Raw genomic sequence first — 21,426 nt, 5'->3', positions numbered from 1 at the left:
TATAAGATCCATGATGATACGTTCCATGGCTTAGCAGACCAGGCTCATCAAGCTAATGGGGCGGTAGTACCCGGGGTCTGTGGTGGATCCCCCTTTGTGGAGTGGGATAACCGTCACTGTGTGCCATTCAGTGGGCACAAAGCCTGAGGCGAGGCTATGATTGAACATGGTACTTAGGTGGGGTGCCAGTTCATTCCGTAGTTTGTGTAGAACGCAGCCTAGGATGTTGTCAGGTCCCACGGATGCTGTGTTCTTGGCTTTGGAGAGTGTGATTTTTACCTGTGTAGCTGTGATTACAGGAACTTTGCATTCTTCCAGTATAGAGATGGGGCCTTTATGGGTTGAGAGGGGAGTGAAGTTAGCACTGAGCCTATCTGCCAGGATGTTGGCAATATCAGTTGGTTCTGTATATTTAGTGCTATTGTGCTGTAAATCAGAGCAGATCTGAGTGTTGCCATTAAGATTCTTGGCATAGCTATAAAATGCTTTGTGGTTGTCTTTAGAAAGAGTGGTGATTTTGTTTTTGTAACTAGCTTTGGAGGATTTTATGAGGGATCTCAGCTTCTTAATGAGGCTGACCAGGGAGTTCCTCTAATCATGGGATTTTACTCTTTTTTGTGGTCTTTGTGGTCTTTCAATTCCTTTTACCTTATTTCCCAGCTCTCTATAAAACTTTTTTGGGTCATCAATAAATTGCTTATTTTGTACTTTTCCTTTATATGTGTCTATGTATCTTCTAAGTTTTTCTGCTGGTGCTGAGATTTTTAGTTTGCTATTTGTGATAATGCAAGATAGATCCTGATCTGTTCTAATACTACACATTGCTTTTATTACGTCTATCTTTCTGAGTATTTTTGTTGATCTGTTCTCTCTTCTATACTCTTCTATAGTGACACTTTGTCTTAGTTGCTTTATAGTTTTCTCTGTTTGATACTTCCATGATGGTATTTGATTTCTCCCCTTTCTCTCCTTCAATACCCTGTGTTCTTGTGGTAGAACTTTATCAGTTCTTAATTTAACTGCACAGTAATATATCCTGTTTACTTCTGTTATATGCATGAATATCTATGGACAGTCCTAATTACTGTGTTCATTTGTTTTATCAAACTTCTGACATTTTGGGTTTTACTGACCTCCTGCAGTCTATTTCTTTCATTGATCTTAATATGTCTATCTATCTCTATTAAGTCAAGCAACTCTTCCCTTAGATAGGTTACTTCTAGACTGAGGACACATTTTTTGTTTTCCATTTCCTGCGGGTGTTCTGTAGAAAGTTATATTACATCTTCCTGTGGCACATTCTCTTCAATTTCATCCTGTGCAATCCGTTGCTCTGTCATATGAGAACTCACTGGCATATCACTCCTCAACATTAACTGCATCAGAGTTTCCACAGTTTCCTGTTCTTTCCCTTGCTGTCCAGCTTCAAGTGGGAGTTTATACTGGTTTTCTGTGGAAGGCTGAAAAATATCTTCATATGGTACCTGACCAATTGCTTCCCATTCCCCTGGTTTCCCCTTAATTTGGAGTTCCACTGCTCTGTCCTGTTGTGGTGCTTTCTGAATTAGATTTTCTACACTGAGTCCTTCACTTTAGAAGTACTTCATGACCTCAATTTCTATTTTTTTAACTTCTCCATTACTGATCTCCTTTTCTGCTTTTCCTTTTTGTCTTCTTATTTTTTGTATTGTAAAGTTTTCCATGTCTGGATTCCTTTGCCTGTATTTCTCTTCAAATATCTTTGATGCTGCTCTTTTTGTATTGATTAGATTTGCTTTCTTCTTTGCATCGCCATTACAGAATATTAAATCTCTTTTTCTTTCCCATGTCCATATTTCTTTTTTATGCATTTTGAAAATATCTAGGTTTTGGTGTTTACATTTTTTGTACTTCTTCAGATGCTTCTTATTCCAAACAGATCAAAGTTTCTTGAGCTATATACTGTTTTTCAAAAATCTGGTGTATTAATGACCCCAAATTTTTATTTGAAACTTTTGACAGTTTTTCTTGCAGAAGTATTTTTCTTTCCGCTAATTTATCTTTTAATCTTTTTGTATATCTTGTGTCTGAAAATTATGGGCTTTCTGCATAATAGTAACAGTATATAAATTCTTTCTTATTCTCAATAGTCCACTCTATTGTCTTTATGGCTCTTCTTTGGCATATCAATTTTTGTGATTTCTGTGGATTGCTACTTCCTTCTACAACAGGGGGTCCATCCTCCCCCTGGAATTGGCCTGGCCCCATTGTAGGAATGTTTCCATATTTTGAGGATTCTACACTGTCATTTTTCCAGTCCTGGCACTAGTGTGCCTACCAGGATAGTGCACTTTTTTTTTTATCCTGGGTCTTGTGGACCCAGGTATCTTTTTTAGTTTTTGACCTACTTCTGTCCATGAGATAAGCTATACAAATACAGTATACATATATATATATATATATATATATATATATATATATATATATATATATATATATATATATATATATATACATATATATATCAGTGTCACCTTGGTGAGATTTTGTGAAAAACAGGGTCTACCTCATGGAGGTACTCAAGACTTTAGGATGAATTCAATTTCAGCACTACTATTCTCCTTTGCTTGCTAACTTTTCATCTCTCCATTCAAACGAGATGGTTTTATGGTCTGACCTTATCAGGGAAGGCATCACACATGGGGGGAGATTAGTGACTCCCCATGTTGGTGAGTACTATGTCTAGGACTTTTGAGCCCCTTGTGGGGGTGCAGGCTATCTGTTCAAGAGTATTTGAATTAGCAAAGTCCAGAAACCTTTGGGCAAGCATGTTTGTGTTCATATATGTCAACCTGTGGGTGTCCCACTATGGGGAAGGCAAGCACCTTTGCCAGTATCTGAAAGCCTAGAGGAGACAGGGGCATACCATCTCTGGCAAAGCAGAGTGGCCTGTCAGCCATGTCATCTCAGGTTGACAGATATTGGATCCACCTGGACTGATATCACAAGAAGCTAAGCCAATTGTTGAAGTCTATCATTTTTTGTTTATACTGTGACATGATCCTGGGAGAAGCAAAAATGTTGCTTATGGCTATGGTCATACCTGCCAGGGACACATGTTCTGAGAGTTCAGTCATGACTCTTTTCATATAGCATTTCGCATGCATGGAACTAACTTCCCCTTAATGTCCGAAACATTTCTAACATAAATCTCTTTAGATCCGAACTTAAAACTTTTCTCCTAAGTGTCAACACCTGTCACTGCAATGATCCCACTTAAATCCCACCTTACTACCTCTCACACTTTTAACACCCACCTATTGCAAGTGTCCTATCTCATTTGCACCTCTTTCTCTTTTTGTTGATTAAAGAAAACATTTTAACTTTTGTACCGCATGCTATGCACATTTTTGTAATGTTTATGTAAACTTTATTCTCAGGCCTTTTGTCAATTTCTAAAGTTCTCATGTAAAGCACATTATTGTAATATTTGCATAAAACTTAATTGCCAGATGTTTTTCTTTTTTGGAACTTTGCAATAACTGTCTGAAGATTTTCTCCTCAGGTCTCCACTGAAAATGGGCCACTGGCTCAGTTGGACTAACCCGGTTAATAAATGACAAATAAAATAAAATAAAATTCAGTGATGGTGAACCTATGGCACGCATGACATGCCAGTGATCACCAACACCAGAGTTAGCAAAGACACTGCTCTTGCATCTGTTGCTCATGTGAAGTGCACTGAATTATTTTGTGCCAAGCACTTTTGACACCCCAAACCCAAAAGGTTTGCCATCACTGAAATAAATAAATATAGTCCAGAGAGGTATGTTTCATGTCATTCAGCCCAACATGAACTATGAATGAATCATAACCGTATTTGTTGTTGAATGACTTGAGTGCATGTATGACCTGACAGATCCTGGCACCTGACAGGAAGCTGGCCATGACCTTTTCCTTGTCCAGCTTGGTGAGGGAAACATCTATGTGTCTCACTATGGAGTCGCCTATGGCCATGACATTCAGTTTAGAGATGTTTTGCATTAGTGGCTTATTTGTTGAGAGACATTTGTATGTGTTATTATGTGTAGTGGATTCATTTTGCGTAATAGTGTGTGCACTTTGTTTACATTTGGGAGGTCTCTGAACTTTTGGAGAACTCTAGTGAGCACCTCTGAATATGTGAGTCTATGAGACATGTCTTTAGTTTGTGTGAGAAGAGTGTATACTGCCAACCTGTTTGGTATCCAGTTTGTTGTTACATGAGAGAAGTGATTCCAATTAGATAGTGTACTTACATCTCTCACATACGGTATTTGCTTGCTGTAGGAGCATTGTCTCAGTATTCTGATGTCAATCAGGCTGGCTGGAGAAATGATGGGAAAATGTCCATTGCAGCAGGTTTTTATCTTATGAGCTATTATAGAATGGACTGGGTTAGAGTGACCAGTTTTTGTGCAAGGATTATCAAACTATTAGGGAAAGGAGTGGGTTAGATTGACCAGTTTTTGTGCTAGGACTATCAAGGGTTGTTAAATTGAGGGTTGTGGATGATAGGTGTGGCAACATTGCTTAATGCGCAGCTAAGTTGCCTTTAATGGAACAGAGAAGCTTGTAAGGGTTCCACTGACAGTTGTCTAGGGAAAAACTATGTTTCAAGGCATTTGCATCTATACAGGGCAATGCTAACCCTTTTTGTGTGATGTGCAACTACAAGCAAATGGGAGTCTTGAATACAGGTGAATTAAACAGCTATAGGATAATCTACCAATAGGAAAGTACACAATGAACTATCCTCCAGCAGTCTCCAGCTCAGACAAGACTGGACCACACTCTTTTGCCACAATGATGCAGGGGAGCCTTTCTTAATGTAAGATGGTTGATTTAGTGCATGAGTGTAACAAAAACAGTCTAGATTCAGCAGGTCTGAATATAGACTATACTATCTAGGCTGCAAAATACCATTGGAAACAAGTGCAGAAAATATGCAGTCACAATAATAAAAAAGCAGAAAATATGCAATGATCAGATACAATGCAATTTAAAAAGTGCAATAGAGAAACAAAAAATACGTATTTTCTTGATGCAGAAATCTCAGGTGTTTCCCAGCCTAAACAGACCAGGCTACCTCTCAGACATAACCAGCCTTAGGCATAGGCCAATTAGGCGGCCGCCTAGGGAGCCGCTCTAACAGGAGCACTTTTCCAGTATTTATTTTGTGTAGGTAGACCAGGATAGGGGCACTGAGTGGTGTGGTGGGGGGTGCCGTGGAGCCTTTTTGCCTAGGTCACCAGTTGATCTAAGGCCACTCCTGCTCACAGAGCACTATATGAAAACTCCACTGACCTCTTGATGTAAAAACAAGTGCTTGCTAGAGTGTACGAATACACTACTTTATCCAACAGCTAGCTAGATAATGAAGTCAGATCAAGTAAATCAGCAGAACAGACAATGAGAGGCAAAACAAACTTTTTCAATACAAGCACAAGGAAAGGCAAATAAATAATTCAATATTATCAACATCTGTATAGAATGGGAGGAGCTTATTAAGCTCAATTTACAGTAGGGGTGGGCAGCTTAAAATCACCAGGTTTAAAAACCAGACCTACAAGGGGGACGATGGGTGGGAAACACTAACAGGGGATCATCAGCAGCGCTTTTAGTTTATGCAAGCTTGAAATCTTTTCAGGGAAAGACAAAGGGCCAGAAATTCACTGTGCATTTAAGAATCACTCAGGAGACAATTAACCAATAAAAAAACATGTGAAGTGTGCAGCCTAGATAATTTAAGCATCTACCTCTCACATATAACAAAATTACCACTCCAAGCAGATTTCATAAAACAGAAAACACAATGGAGTAGGTAAAACAGAAAGAAGCTCTGTCAGTCACAGGCAAAAAAAGAGGTTTACTTTCCAGACCCAGCAGGGAATCACAGCAGTGCTTTAATTTATGTAGGCTTGAAATCATTTCAGCAAAAGACAAATAGCCAGAAATTCACTGTGTATTTAAGTATAAAAAAATGTGAAATGTGCCGCTTAGATAATTTAAGTGTCTACCTATCACACATAACAAAAACATCAGGCCAAGCAGATTTTGTAAAACAGAAAACAAATGGAGTATGTAAAACAGAAAGCAGCTCTATCAGTCAAAAAAACATAAGTTTAATTTCCTCACCCAGCAGGGAATCACCAGCAGTGCTTTGGTTTATGCAGGCTAGAAATCCTTTCAGAAAAATACAAAGGGCCAGAAATTCACTGTGTATTTAAGCATCAATCAAGAGACAATTAGCCAATGGAAAAACATGTGAAATGTGCAGCATAGATAATTTAAGTGTCAGCCTCTCACAAAGAATAAAAACACCAGGACAAGCAGATTTTTTAAAACAGAAAACAAAATGGAGGAGGTAAAACAGAAAGCAACTCTATCAGCAAGTCACAGATAAAAAATATAGGTTTACTTTTGTCACCCAGCAGGGAATCACCAGCAGTGCTTGTTTATGCAGGCTTGAAATCTTTTACTAGTATTCTCCTCAGTCTTAGTGGAACAGACCGTGGCTATGTGACACCTCCCCCACATTTGAAATAAGTTAAGCCATTATGTGCTACTTTCTGTTTCACATAAGACTCTATATTTCTTACTGAAACTTTAGATGTGGAAGCAGACAATTCAGACTTAAACAGTGTGCTATTAACTAGTATTCATTTTATTAAAATTACCAACTTGTTATAGTTTTGGGATCACTTTGTAACACTTACTTTCTCATACTATGAGTTATTGCTATTTTAAATCAATCATCTACTAAAATAATAATGTTTTCATTTTATATTTACTGTCAGATTGTAATTGCAGCATTATAATATATTTTTAATCATACATTTACACTCTTACCAGTTTGTTAGCATTAAAAGTCCAGTTATGAAATTTTACTTCTTGTTCTTCAGAAGTTCTGGCAGCTGTAGCCAGCATCTCAATTATAAGCATTCATAGTCCCTGCAATCAATTCCTTTCATTTCCACATAAGTTTAGAAAGCTTCCCCAGTCAGCCGGGAAGATAGAATTGTATCCAGTTCTGACTTTTTTCAAACTCTTCTCTATGGCAGATCTTTCAGAAGCCAAGACATTTAACTCTATGCCATCCTCCTTAGTTTTTTAATGGCAGGTACAGTCCTGGAGGTGTATGAACACCGAATATTCTTTTCAGTGCACATGTCGGGGTAGATGAGTTGCACTGCAGAGGATGCTATCCACCATTTTGCTTTTATTACACTGCTGCAGTTTTTAACAATTACAAACATGAGACATTAGGCTGATATGAAATAACAGAACAAAGACTGGAGAAATCAATATTTATGCACTTGAGTGACAAAGCTGGTTCACAAGGAATATGATTTTGCATTGATGAAGTGAGTGAGTAGTATTCCCTGTAGGTCGCATGCCTATCTAATAACACTTGAGCTAACTGCTAAGATCTATTACCTATCAAAGCAGTCTACACAGTCTGTGTACTGACTATAAGGACAGCAGATGAGCCTATGTACAGGAACATTATACCAGAACCTCTAACCTCTCACCTTCAGTAATCCTCAATTGTAATTAGTAAGCATATGTAAACAAATCATTCCACAGAGTGCTTTCCAGATTTTATAAAATAGTTTCTTCTTTTCTTTTCACATATGCAAATATATGTTATTGGCAGCTTAGATACTTGCCTTTTAATGAATGTTTCTGTACTCTGTATTCAATTGACACACCCGTGACTTTGAAAAAGCACCACCCACTTTCAATTGTAACAAATATGCAATTTGTTGCAAAGTGTGCAGCAGCATTTTAATCATGTCTACTGATGATTACGTTTAAACACAACTGGCTTTTACCAAAAAAACAAACAAACAAAAAAAAAATTCTAAATCTTGACTGACATTTGTAGTTGAGCTAAAGATGGTGGCAAGTTTAAAGTATACCCATACATTAGAATTACTACATCAACAAACTGTACAAGAAAAAGAAAAAAAAAATTCTAGGCCATCTCTTAAAAATGCCTACCTCGTCATTATAAAGAGGATTTAAAATGGTAAGTCCTTCAAACTTACCATTATTAAATGCAAAACCAGCTGTAAACCTAGGGTCTCATCGAATTTGAAAAATGACCATAATGTCCCATTCAGCTGTATTAGGAAACTTAGAGGTAACCCAAATTCTGTACTGAACTTAACTCTAATGGTGTCTTCTTCTCTGACCTCAAGAGCATTGCTAATATTATCGTGGACAAATCATTTTCTTACTTCACCCTACCCCATCTGTTCTCCATTCCTTTTCACAGCTTCCCTCCTGAAATTACTTCTGAGCAAGTCCTTTTGACACTTTCAAGTATTAAAAAAATATCAGTTCCATAGGTCCTGACAATATCCATTTATACCTGCTGAGAAGCAGGAAGACCCATTCTGCAAAACCCACCATCACCTCTTCAACCTGAGTCTGTCCACTGCTTGTGTGAGAGCAGCTGTTCTGGTACCATTGCACAAAGGTGTGTCCCTACTGACCTTTAGAATTACAGGTAGTTAGTCTCACTAGTATTATTAGTGAGGCTATGGAATGTATTATTGCTGAACTAATAGATAATGATATAGGTGACCTTGGTTACTGAGGCCAGTGGTAAGGGGATTACAGCCCATATTGCCCACCTTGCTGAGGCCTTTGACACTATTCTGCATGCTGGCATTATTGACAAACCTTGTCAACTCATCATTAACCCATGCATTGTTCACATTGTTCACTGGATGGGTAACTGCGCATCTAACAGGACCCCTGCCACTAAGGTCAAGTGCTTGCTTTAGACAGAAAAGCATCACAAGCACTGTCCCATGAAATTCTGTTCTAAGTCCCCTTCTCTTTGGCATATAATGCTCTGGAAAGAAAGCTGATATCAACATACTATGGCTAACCATGTTTGCTGAAGACTGCAAACTCAGGGCAATTATCAGATTCGGCACTGATGCTCAAGTTCTCCTGCTAGGACTAGGTTAAATACATGTTTAATGTGTTAATCATGGACTTACTATCAATACCAAAAAATGCAGACGAGTTTATTTTTTTTAAATCTAGCATTACTTATACTTACAATACAGATAGTGTTCTATTTAGATCAATTATCAGGAGCTTGAGTAACTTTGGTGACATCAGGCACTCCTTGATGGTTAAAAAATGTTATTTTTATTTTATTTTATTTTATTTGATAGTTGTTAACTGGGTTAGTCTTACTAGGAAAAAAGCCCCTTTTCAGCAGAGGCCCGAGGAGAAAAGCTCCATGAACAGTAACAATAAAGCAGAAATAATAACAAAATCTAAGACAATTATAAAATTACAAATCAGCTAAGAGAAAGATAAAATAACTTGCAAAAATGGTCAGTAGATTGATTTTTACAGTGTACAAGTCTGTGTAGAAAGATATTCGGAGTAAGTAACAACTTTTTTGAATACAGCTATGTACAATGGTAAGCAGAGCTGCATACAATAATTTATTGTCAGGTACTGTAAGGCTAAAAGGATCATTTAACTATCAGTCTTAGCGGAGGCAGACAGGAGAATGTTGTAAAAAGATTGCTGTAATAGTACTTTCAGGAGGAGAAATGGATTTTGTAGGGTCTTTACATGAGCATATCCAAGACACTTGGAGAGTATCCTTTAGAGTGCTTTTAAAAGATTTTGGGTATGAGATCTGTCTAGTTTATTCCAAGCATTTGCCACTGAGTAGGAAAATTATTCTATCTTGCACAATGCATCGTTTGTGATATCTCTTCAAGGTCCAAAGAAGTTGTAACCAAATTTAGAGGGTGGTGTAATGGTTAAGGTGCTTACCTTAGAAGCACAAGGTGCAGGGTTTGATCCTCACAGGGGGTAATTGGCTAGGCTTAAAAATGGTCCAGGAGGACAACTAGTCTAGTAATAATCTATGAATCAAGACCAAAACTGGACACAACCACCACGATGTTATAAAACCAGTATTTAATGTCGAAGTAAAACAAAATGAGATAAAATATGCGCTTTCACATGCTACACGGGCATGCTTCTTCAGATTTCACAAGCACATTTTCAAACAGTTCTTAAATACTAACTGCACAACCAAATAATTGAATAATGGATTCAATAATTGAATTCAATAATTGATTGATTGAGCAAGCAATATTTTAAGGCAACCAGCTCCTAGTTGAAAGCCAGATATAAAGTGAATCATATATAATGAAATGTGTGTATGTGTATCCTGAATACAAAAAATACAATATTGTATTTTTTGTATTCAGGATACACATACACACATTTTGTTTTACTTCAACATTAAATACTGGTTTTATAACATCGTGGTGGTTGTGTCCAGTTTTGGTCTTGATACTTTTCTCATTGGGAATTACAACCTTCAGACGGTAGCAGCACTTATTTTTCTTTAATAATCTATGAATCTTTACCCTCCTCCTATTTAGCCCATCACTGAATACAATGTCTCCTTAGGCATTAACCTTTCTAAAGAACTAAACTAATGTTCATGGCCTCAGTCTTTGCTCACCAAAATCTCATGTCGCAGTTCATTTAGTTACTCTGGTAAATTAAAAGCCCTGTCTGCCTACTTAGAGTCATGTAGTCTCCTGATGGGTGACCTCTGTCCAGCTGCTACAAATCATCCAGCACTTTTTGAATTCCTTCACCTAAACAGAACCAGTGGTAAAGCAAACACTTGCTCTAGAGGCCTAAACATATACTAGCGTATCAGTAACCCCAAAGAGCATGACAGGTACCTAACCCACCATATTCCCCATTTGTGGAATAGGCTACCCTTACATATCAGAATACTTTCCTAGCAACATTTCAAACCAGAAAAAGTGAAAAGAAACAAAATTATAAACGTAATTTGGCTAAATAAAAAATAAATGAATGTCTGAAAACGTCTTTACATGACGAAAGTGCTTACTAGATGTACTGTTATTAAAAGCTTAGATTTTTTATTTTATTCATTTATTTTTTATTTAGCCTTTCAAACCAGTTTGGATCGCTGGATGGGTGATTGTAAATTTTCACATGAAATATGTGAGGGAAAGCGATTTAATAACAGCACTGTTAGCCTCAAAGCAGTAATGACTGACATGACTCGGCTTCTCAGTAATTTATCTGGCAGTTAGCTTTGTAAGAACCTATGAACCTATGAAGAATGATTCCAGGGTTAGTATGTACAACCACATTTGGTGGTTTCGAAGAATACATTATTGCCTGTGTCTTTATTACTGTCAGATAGTACATTCTAGATTAGTATTAAAACATGGGAGTGCAATGTGATGTTCATGTCCAAACTGTGAAAGCTAGCTACCAGAACTAAATATATGTCAGATTTAAAGTAGGCTTACAACTTTGGGATGTATGAGCAGTCCTATGCAAAATTGTTAGCATATTCATACAACTTCATCTTAAAGGGAAAGTCCTCACTACTGTATAATTCAGTTAGGAAAGGTTTCTGAGAGTAGCATTTCATAGTCACATTTATTCATACTGCATGTCAGTGACAATGCCACCCTTTAAGATGTAAGGTCCTGTAGATGGCATATATTATGCTATAAGCCAAACTGTTTAAGGCTAGCATCATTTGAGTGAGTATTCACAAAACTAAATACAGTGTCACTGCTTTGTCCATTTTATCTAGCATATACATTTTCAGCCTACGTATCTAGGGTCTCATATCATGAAGTACATCACTTTCAAATCTAAAATTCCTTTCCAGGGGTGTTTTTGAACCTGATGTCTGAAATTTACCTTTAGGGCAGAGTAGCACATTGACCTGAGCGCAGATCAGTGGGCAGGGCTATCAGGTAAGCACCACTGAATGTGTGCAGACAATATATTAAAATGTATACAAATTTTGACCATTAGCTGACACTTCCTCCTAGCTATATGGAATCAGCAAACCAGGTAATCATATAAATTTACTTCTGTCAGTTCGTAGTTGGCTTGCAGATGGCAATACATATCTTCATTGTGTGCAAGGAGACATGGTCCTTAACTTTTTGACTTAATAGTGTAAAGATGGGAAAGGCAGAAGTGGTAGATGTAGGTGCTGGATGAGACAGGCAGTAATGGGCAGTTTATTGCCATTTATTTTATTTTATTTTTTTATTTTACATTTGTTAACTGGGAAAGTTCACTGGACACGGGTCCCTTTTCAGTGAAGGCCCGGGGAGAAAAGCTCCACATATAACTTACAAATAAGATCACTGTTAGTATAAACTTTTCATTATAATTAAGACAAACAGTGAAATAACACATCATTATAAGAGTCACATGTCTAAGAATTCAACTACATAAGAATAAGCAAAAATATAAACAAGACAGCATCTGACATATTTACAATCTTAAGTCCTAAGCCCATTAAAACAACTTAAGGTCTATGAACAGTCAGGTAGGAAGAGTAGTGCGCAGAGTAATGTTGTGGTGGATCTAACCTGGAGTAGTACAGGAACACAGACAATTGTTACTGAGGTCAGTTTTTAGTAATCTCTTGAACTGTGGTAAAGAAAGACTGGTAGGTATATGACTATGTGAAGTGTTCCAGATTTTAGACATGTAATTAGAGAACAGTGATTCCTCTGCTGTATTATTAGCTTTAGTTGCTTTGATAAAGAATTTGTTATTGGAGTGGAGAGTCCTGTTACTAGAGTGGAAGAGAAGTAGGTTTTGTTGTGCAGGGTTTTTTCTGGTTGATAGAGAATTTTATGAGCCAGAGAATGTTGATTGTAGTGTAAGAGTTGTGGGAGTTCCAGCCAGTTGAGCTGCCTTAAGACTGTGCAGTGGTGAGATGTAAATGGAGAGTCTGAGGCAAATCTAGCTATTTTGTTATAGCAGCAGCCAAGTTTAGCAAAGTCTGCTTTCCTGAGGCTGGTAAGAATAGGGGAATATGGTTGACTTTGCATGTTTGCTAAGATAATGTCTTTTTCTATAAAGGGTACCTAGTTTTTTATGTAATTTTTTGATAGTCCGGGAGATATGAATATCAAATCTCAAGTTATTATCAATATCTACTCCAAGAAGTTTGGTGTGTCCTAAGGAGCGGACTTAGGTCAACTGGTGCCCTAGGTAAAACAGCTCCACAGCTCCCCCACCACAATACCTGGTGCCCCCATCCTGGTCTACCGACATCAAATAAATACTGGAAAAGTGCCCCTGCTAGAACGGCGCCCTAGGCGTCTGCCTATGTGGCCTATGCCTAAGGCCGGCTATGTGTGTTCTATGGGAGAGATAATAGTTTTGTCATTGGACATGATGTTAAAGATGTTGATTAATGAGGTGGATCTAGTAGGTTTAAAGAGTATACATTTTGTTTAACAGGGTTAAGAATAAGTTGGATTTTGGATAGCCATACTTCATCTTAAAGGAATGATTCCTGTGTTAGTGTGTGGAGTTCATTTAATGAAGGAGCTGCACAGAATAGTGTAGAATCATCTGCATATTGTATGACAGATGCATTGGGAGGTGAAGTGTAGAGGTTGTTAGTATAGAGGGTGAAAAGTAGTGGACCTAGTATGGAACCTTGGGGTACTCCAAGAGTGACTGGTAAAAGGGGTGAGAGTTTTTGCTGCCACAATACTGCTTGCTGATGGCTGGCTAGATAGCTTTGGAACCAGGCTATGGAGTATTTACTAAGTCCTAGATCAGATAGCCTTTTGATAAGTTTCTCATGTCTGAACATGTCAAAGGCCTTCGATAGGTCAAGAAAGGTAGCAGATACAAATTTACCATTGTTTCTATGGATGTTTACTGTATTGGTGAAGGACATTAGGGCAGTGGTGGGACTATGAAAGGGTTGAAAGCCATGCTGAATATTCAGCAGGAGTTTATGGGTATGCAAGTAGTCCATAATTTGGGAATGTATGCATCTCTCCAGGATTTTTGCTATAGGGGATAGTATAACTATTGGGCAGTAGTTATAGACCATGGCTTCTGACAGGGATCTGTTAATGAGAAAGGATATTGCATAAGCAACAGCTTCGGAAGCTATTTGCAGGAATTCTCCTGGTAATTTGTCTGATGCCAATATTGTGGGCTTAAGTTTTTTGAGGTATTTTCTTATCCTATCTGTAGAGACAGGCTGGAATCGAAATGAGTTATTGCTGGTATGTCTTGTGCAGGATTCTAAGGAGGGGGGGTGTTTTGATTGTTCTGTTGGTTAGATAGGGTTAAAATGCCCAAAGTAAAGAATTTGTTAAATTGTGTTGCTATGCTCACTGAATTGTTTTCTAAGGTAGGGGAGGGAGTACCACTCTTGTCTGGTAAGAGTATTTTGTTAATGGCTGAACAGAACTTTTGAGGGTGGTGTTGATGTTTTATTTGTAGGCTGGATTAGTAGTTAATTTTGTCAAGTTTTACTAGTTTTTTAACTTTATTCCGAAGTTCATGATATTTGTGTTTTGCGGCTTGGGACTTGACAGTGTCCCAATGGTCCCAGGCTTCATCTCTGGCTTTGAGGAAGGATTTGGTATCCTTAGTAAGCCAAGGTGTGGCATTAGCTTTGATTCTGATGTTTCTGGGAGGGGTGTGTCTGTTTAGTATGTCTAGAAAGGTGGTATTAAAGAATTTTACTGCCTTGCTTAAATAAAAGTGTTTTAGGGGTGCCCAGTTACAGTGTTTTAGGTTGAAAATAAAACTGATGGGGTTAAAGTTCTTTTTATTTCTAATGAGTTGGTAGACATTTCCTTTGGCATGATGGTAATGCTGTCATAGCAGGAAGGTCGGTAGATGGTCACTTAGATCATCAGGGAGGCAACCTACAAGAGAGGGATGGACTGGTCTATTTGTTAGTATCCAGTCTAAGCTTGACTGTCTTGTAGTTGCCTTGTCAGTTTTGGTAGGTGTTTGGATGGTTTGTGTAAAACCTTGGAGGTTAATATGATTTTTTTGGTTAGCTAATCAATATTAAAATCTCCCAAGATAATAGTTTCATTTTGTATTGACATACAGGACCAGTGGAGTAGGTTTTCTAGAGTGGATATATTGTTACCAGGAAGTATATAGCACCCTATTATGTTTATTAGTTTTTTGGAGTTGAGTTTCAGTTGGGTAAAAATTATTTCTGTGTTGTCCACAAAGGGATATTTATGTTTAATGCGTGCACTGTGAGGTGATTTTTAAATAATATGGCAATGCTGCCACCTTTTTTGTCAATTCTATCCTTCCTTAGGATGTTATATCCTGGAGGAATTATTTCATTATCATTGATGTGAGGCTTAAGCAAAGTCTCAGTTATGACCACTATATCTGGAGTGTATAGTGAGAGACTGGCATGCAGATTATGAATTTTATTGGAAATGCCTCTAATGTTTATATTTAGTAAGAGTAGACTATTTTCAGGATAAACTAAATATGCCTAGAAAGAAAGCAGAGAAAAAGGGGGTGTTAAAATGTTACAATTGTAATATGTGCAATTATCTGTATACTGATGCTGTGGATTTTGTCTTAGGTAAAAACAAAATCAGCATCAAAGGTAATTTTACTTGTAAATCCAAATGTGTGATCTATTTAGTTTTTTGTGTGTCATGCAAGGCATTTTATGTAGGTAAGACTACCTGAGAACTAAATAAAAGAATGTATGAACACAAATACAGTTCAAACAGGAGAAGAAAAGAATGCTTTGGGGAAGCATTACAAAAATGGTGCTTGCAAAGTTGAATTTAAGTTTGTGGTTTTAGAAGCTTTAGATAATGTAGAGTTTTATTAAACCCAGAAGAGGAGCTGGGGTGACTCGAATATTCATGCAGGTTAAGTTGTTATCCACCTGGCTTGAACAATCATGAAGATTTTATTATTTATTTGAAAAGGAAAGTGTTAAAACACTAATGAGTTTATAGGGATTCATTATACAATCTCGAAATACTGAAATGTCGAATTTCATTATTTCGAGACTGAATAGTCGAATACCAACATACACGAAAACCCACAATCACGAATACTACTAATCGCGACCATTCACACACACACACAAACCAGGACATAATCACACACACATACACCAACCTAACTAAGCAAACATAACACACACAAACACACCTAACCTACAAGCAAGCCACCCTGCACCCCCCACGTGGGGGGCTGCACCCCCCCCACACCACCCCTACTTATATATTCTAACTCTGAGGTCGCACTAAACACACAAACACACAAAAAACACCATCGCACACACTCACACACACTCACACACACTAAAATCCCTACCCAATATCCTCAAACACACAACACTTACCTGAAACCCCAGATAAATCCACAAACCGCACCACACGTCATGAATGCGACACCACGATAACGGCAAATTCGACATTTGTGGATTCTGCATAGTGTAGTTTTGGTTAACTGCACTTTCCACTATTCAGTCTTGACCTACTGAATTTTGACATTTCAGTACGTCGAGATTGTCTAGTGTATCCGTTTATAGTCATGTGACTTTTAAAATTGTATAAATGCTATTTGAGTTTAATTTTGCTTGAGTCTGAAGAAGTCTCAGAATATTGTTTGAGAGATGAAAGCGATTACTAGAGAAATTTTAATAAAGCAGTTTGATTTTTTGTTGGCTTTTTCATTTATTTAGTAAGAGTAGATCAGTTGCTTTCCTAGGGAGTTGAATTAAACTATTGGGGTGGTTGGCAAACAGAGAGATGGGGACACTTGAAGTAGTAGCTGGTCCAGGGTTTGGATGTATATCCCCACTGCAAGCTAATTTAGGGGCTACATACAAAATAGACTGCAAAATTTTTGTTATATGCCTGTCATATTTTAGGGAGATTTTGGGATAGTGGGGATGATGTAGTAGTCTTATATAAGCATAGTCAGTAGGTGATGAAGTGTAAATAGAGGAGGAGATAGGAAAGTGATTTGGACTGCTATTATACTGGAATGCAGCAGTAGCAGCATAGTGGGAGGCTTCATGTGAGTGGGTTTGGTAAGAGATAAAGAGGGAAATAGTCAATAGCATAATTAGAGAAACAATGTGTAGTATTAGCAAGTTGTTATAGTTTGTGTGAGCTTTACTAAGTGACAAAAGTTAAGTGTATGGGAAGCAGTTGTTAGTGGAGTAGTGATAAAGATATTAATAGGTGGGTCTAATTCTGGGGAGGGGTTAAGAAAATTAGTCAGATAATAGGGTTAGTGTGATTGATTGGGTAATGAGGTGTTAGGACGTGGCTAGTCTTAAATAAATATGGTTGTAGTGGGGATGGGAGGGAATTGGGGGTAGGGTATGGGGAGTGAATGGAACAGGGCTACACCAGCTGGGAGAACAAAGCAAGGAAAAACAATCAGTGGATAAAAAGGTTAGTGATGAGTTATGAAAAAGATGCACTGACAGAGTTTAATTAGCGAGTCATTAAGGACATAGTAGGAAAGAGAATGTTTAGAGAGTGTGATAGTTGCTAAAAAGTACTAAAGAGTGGTGTGTAAAAAACACAGGAAAGATAATCTCCCGAATTCAGTAAATTTCTGTGCAGGAATAGCTTATTCCTGCATGGAAGGGACTGTTCTCGTGCAGCACAGTAGCATACCATGCTTATTCATGAAGGCGTGCTGCCGTGCTGTAAAACGGACACAGTTCCATGTATGAATGCAGGGGATGTGTCTGAGAGCAGTGCTCTCACAATGCACATGCCCTCTGCACACCAGAATTTTTGTACGACAATTCTAATAATGCGAGAATGCTCGTAACACCCTCAACCCATCAGGGTAAGAAATCTGGAGAAAGCCATAAGGGACAATTGTCCCTACAAAGCCAGAAAGTTGATAGAATAACAGGTTTAGCATAAGCATGAATTTTCAGCAGGGTATGAAGCATACAACGTGCACCTGTCAACCCATCAGAGTAAGGAATCTGGACAAAGCCATAAGGGACAATTGTCCCTTGAAAGCCAGAAAGTTCATAGACTAACAGGTTTAGCATTAGCATGAATTTTGGCAGGGTATGAAGTACACAATGCACACCTCCCAACCCATCGAGTAAGAAATCTGGACAAAGCCATAAGGGAAAATTGTCCCTACAAAGTCAGAAAGTTGAGAGAATAACAAGTTTAGCATTGGCATGGATGTTCTGAAGGGTATGAAGTAAAAAAACACAACAAATAATTTTTTTTCACATATGCAATAAAGTTTAAGCGCAGCTGCGTGGATGTGCCCATTGCTTAGCTATGCTTAGACCAGCTGAAATGGCATGATAAGTTAAATAGCAATAGACATCCAGCATAAGCATACGTGTAATAGTGTAGCGGTTAGAGTATATGTTTTGCATATAGTTATTCATGGTTCAAGCCTCACCAAAACCATTTCCATTTTGTAGATGTAAACATTACAATTTTAATTTATTTGTATATTTATGTAGGAAGTAACTTATATTTCTCAACCAGAGTAGTGTATTAGGCCCAGATTTGAGGTATCAGTGTAATAAAGTAGTGAAACCCCCATATTAACACAAGAGCCCCATACAGTATAGTCACACAAGAATAAATGTAATTACAGCACATTGGGGGATGTCAGAGAAGGTAACTAAATCTATATTATGTAATGAATGATAAATCAATTCCATACAGGTGGTAGACCAATAAAATAAAACATAAACAATGCTAAGCATTGCACAGCTATACTGACCTGGTGTAAGCATTGTGTACATACGAATACTAAGCAATGATTAGCCCAGCTAAGAGAATTTGCCCATTGGTAAGCAATGCTGAACCTAACCCTTTAAGCACTGCCAACCATAGCTAAGCAGGTTTGCCCATAGCTTAGCTTAGCTCAGCATTTTTAAAACTGTCCAATCATAGCAAAGGGTGGAAATCAGCCGTATTTAAACATGCAGGTGGGAATACAGCTCATAACTGGTTGTAGCTCTCCACTGTAGGCAGTATGGCAGGTGTTGGAGAGGGCATGCGCTTTTGGGCCCAGTGCTGGGGCATAAAGGAGACCAAGGTCATGGTAGGACTCATGGTAAAAAAACATGAAGTGAGACTGCTGCTGGACCAGTACCAGGACTTCCAATTTAAAGCTGAAATCTGGGAAAGTCTCACCCGTGATCTCACCAAAGCCACTGTATCCCTCAGACTGGTGAGCAGGTCTGGCACCACTATGCTGACTTGAAACAGAGGAAGAGGTATCTCTTGGAACAGTGGGTCCAAGAAGCAAGAGAGAGGGAAGATGCCCCAGCAGTGTGTAAGTATTCATATCAATAACTGTTTATCAAAGTCCAGCCTGTGTATGCGATGGATAGGTATGCCTAAATGTTTTTCATTACAGCTCCGGCTGAGAGGGCTGTGAACCAGGAAGCCCATGCCAGTAGGTTGCAAAGGCTGTGTCGCGAGGCTGGTGAGTAACAATCCTGCTTGCACTAGTCATACCAAATAAATATAAAGGAGTAAAATGTCACCTGGCAGTATAAAAATGTGTATGGTTTGTACTGAATAAACCAGACAATATGACAGTTATAGTGCCATATAGGTCATACTTAAATAAAAGTGTAATTGCCTGGCAATAAAGTTCTAAATCCTGGACTGGTTGTGTTTACTGTGGTATTGTATGGCATGAAATATTGCATTCACCAAGATCTGATATCTGAATAGTAATGTTGTGTTGACTACTGTTTCCATTGCTGTGCTACATAAAAATATGTCTAGAATGTCTGTATAAGAATGTTGTAATTACAAGGTCAGATTGTACAACCAAGAGAGACTTAGACAGAAAACATTGAAATAAAAGACAGCTGTTTCTCAATAGCTCACTCTGATGATATGCAAATTGTTGTACTTTTAGCAGACACAGCCCATGGTTTGAATCCCAGGAATGGTAGTAAACTGTATGCATAATTTCAACTAGGATTTTGTGAATATGTGTAGAAAGAGTCAGGTAGTGTTAACAAACATTCCTCCCACAGGTCTTCCAGGTAAGAGATCTGTAACTGCCTGGCAATAAAGGTCTAAATCCTGGTCTGGTTGTATTTACTCTGGTATTGTATGGCTTGACATGTTGCATTCACCAAGATCTGATATCTGAATAGTAATGTTGTGTTAACCACTGTTTCCCACACTGTGCTACATAAAAAATATGTCTAGGAATGCCTGTATAAGAATGTTGTAATTACAAGATCAGATTGTACAACCAAAAGAGACTTAGACAGAAAACACTGAAAGAAAAGACAGCAGTTTCTTAATTGTTCACTCTGATGAAACACAAATTGTTGTGTTTTTATCAGACACAGCCATGGTTTGAATCCCAGGAGTGGTAGTAAGCTGTATGCATAATTTTAACTAGGATTTTGAGAATATGTGTAGAAACAGTCAGATAGTGTTAACAAACATTCCCCCCACAGGTCTTTCCAGGTAAGAGAAGTTGAAAGTAGCTTTAAGATGGTTGAATTATACACTGTGTACAAACATACCACTGGCCAAACCAATAACATAGGATATTGTAATAATACCTGTAAAGTAATGATTAGAGCAATGATCATTAAAGTTGTGAGTACTGCAAGGATATACAAGTTGTTAATTGTCACCCCCCCACCATATCTGCAACAATAATCTAAACACATAAATCAATGGGTATGTTTTACACCTAACCTACTGTTGGCACAGATGTCCTATTGTTCAACAAATACTGAAATGTGATTCTATTAATGTTCCATGTTGAAATACTATAATTGGTGGCCTGTTGTTATCAATGTGATCTGCATGCCATTGCAATGACCACTGTGGTTCAATATATACATGTGTTCTGCTTGCTATGCAACTGTTCCAAATCTGTTGTTTTGGGTTAATGGGCATATCTATGAATGCTATTATAACTAATCCTGGATTGTGCTGACTATTACTAACCTACATATCTTCTAAAACTGCAGCACCATAGCATGTTTGGGAAGGCCGGTCCCAGCAGACCCACATCTTCCACCTCAAATGGCTGTGACACCGGGCTCCAGCCTGTCTGGGACCCACCCCAGGGCCTCCTATTCCACTGATCCTGCACCAATTTGAAGTGGAACCTCCTCAGGGGATGGGGCTCGTCCTCCCCAGGAGCGGGCATGGACAGAATACCATCACCCGAAGCCAGGTCCGGGGATTGGTGTGTAGCGAGCTCCGAAAAGAATTTGGAGATCTGCTATTCCATCTTGAGGGCCACATGGCACAATTAGAGAGTCAGCCTGCCCCTCCTGCTCAGCCCCCAGCACAGCTACCTTCAGGGCTGTGAAGGTGCAGCGGTGACTGCCCATGAGTGGGGACCTCAGTCCCAATGTTTCCATTTGGGGACTGAAGGGCTTCTGATTTTCAAACACCCCTCCCCTTCCAAGGTGTTTACCCCCACATGTGTCATATACCACCCCTGTATGCTGTCTTATCTGTCTTCCTACACAACCTACCTCCCCAAATATACCTATTATCCTTCCCCAACATCCCA

The sequence above is a fragment of the Protopterus annectens genome, chromosome 2.part0 (genome assembly GCF_019279795.1).
Source record: "Protopterus annectens isolate FY-2018-M chromosome 2.part0, PAN1.0, whole genome shotgun sequence".
Taxonomy (NCBI): domain Eukaryota; kingdom Metazoa; phylum Chordata; order Ceratodontiformes; family Protopteridae; genus Protopterus; species Protopterus annectens.
The sequence above is the reverse complement of the archived record's forward strand: the minus strand, read 5'-3'. Positions refer to the sequence as shown.